Source organism: Belonocnema kinseyi, chromosome 7 (genome assembly GCF_010883055.1).
Source record: "Belonocnema kinseyi isolate 2016_QV_RU_SX_M_011 chromosome 7, B_treatae_v1, whole genome shotgun sequence".
NCBI classification, from domain to species: domain Eukaryota; kingdom Metazoa; phylum Arthropoda; class Insecta; order Hymenoptera; family Cynipidae; genus Belonocnema; species Belonocnema kinseyi.
In genome coordinates, this window is record NC_046663.1 from 109,605,863 (window position 1) to 109,607,347 (window position 1,485).

Here is a 1,485-nt window from a genome sequence, read left to right on the forward strand (position 1 = left end):
TATTATACTTGTTTGACGATGATACCCAAAATGTTATTTGCTTTTACGTATTTAAAACGGCTTAGGAGATCCTTCTAGAAAGTTACCATTTTTATTTGTTTGAAGAGAAATTTTAATGGTTATACGTGTTTAGACCGACAGATTGTGAATTTTTAAAATAAAAATAACTAATTTATTAATTAAAAATTTGTCATTCATCAATTTTAGTCTCATTTATGAGCCGAAAAAGAGTCGACCATCTCAGCCAAAACAAGGATCGCCTTGAGACACGTAAGCGTCGTCTTAGCAAAGAAAAGGCTCGACTTGAGACAAGTAAACGCTGTTTCACCTGCCGTGGACATATAAGTAAGACGAAGGTCTATGTCTCGACTCAGTTTTGAGACGTAGACAGACATCGATGTCTTGAAGACAAACTCAAGACATAACCAAGTCGAACTCAAGTTTAAGCATGTTTACTCGGGAGGCTTTAATTAAGTTGTTCAACAAACAAAATTAGAGAAAGTTGTCCCAGAAACGAATGAATTGGGATAGTTTAGGAAATTAAATAATGTCAAGTTGAGCGGATATTGAAACTACTACATTTCTTCAATTTTTCATCTGCGATTTGAATACCACGCAATAGGCATTTCTAACGAGTGACTGAAGAAATGATTTTCAGTACGTTTCGCTAAAATATTAAGGGCTTTTGGTTCCCGTCCTGTCCTCAAACGTAAAGCCTTTTTAATGCTAAAATTAAGAGATTAATCAGAAAAAAATTATGAGAAACTTAAATAACCGAATCACCCGTTTTCCGAAGTGATGACTTGACATTGGAATTGTGAAAGTAGAATTCGGGTACAATTGATGGCTCGGATCGAAGAGTCATTTATAAAATTATTTCGCTCAGATTGAGATTGTTTAATATCTTTTTTCATAAAATACTTTACCTGTAAACAGAAATACAGAGTTCCAGCTATGAAGCAGGTCATTGCACCAACCATATGAGCTGCGACAACCCTAGCTTCCTGAAAATTTGCTAAAATATCCAGCCCAAAGCATGCTAGAACCCCACATAACGCAGTTATCCCGGTTATTTTTCTATCGACTAGAATGTGTCCTCTTTCTTTGCGCCATTGTTCAACTTGGCGGTGTCTGATGTAAACGCAGCAGCCAACTAAAAAAATTAATTGTTAGAAATGTTGAATTTAAGAAAAAATTAATAAGGAATATTTAATACAGTTTTTTGTAAATATTACATTCTATTTTTGCAATTTCATATTATGTAAAACTCTAAATTTTTATGAATTTTTTTGTATGATATCTGGAGCGTTTTTGACTGTAAGAGATTCTAATTGAGAAAATTTTTAGTCTGTGCCTGTTTTAAGTTTCAAATTTTCTCAAATTCAGAAGCATCTCGCATCTATAGAATCAAAAGAAGTTAGCATCAAAATTCTGATCGATCGAAAGAAATTCTCGTCGAAAGAAATAAATCTTCATTTTTAACTT

The 1,485-nt window shown here is 33.3% G+C and overlaps 1 protein-coding gene across 1 annotated transcript in view; it reads left to right on the forward strand.

Annotated features, from left to right (window-relative positions):
- LOC117176617 (DNA damage-regulated autophagy modulator protein 2-like) overlaps nt 1–1,485 on the forward strand; it is a 5,503-nt gene that overhangs the window by 2,077 nt on the left and 1,941 nt on the right. The gene's annotated exons all lie outside the window — the stretch shown is intronic.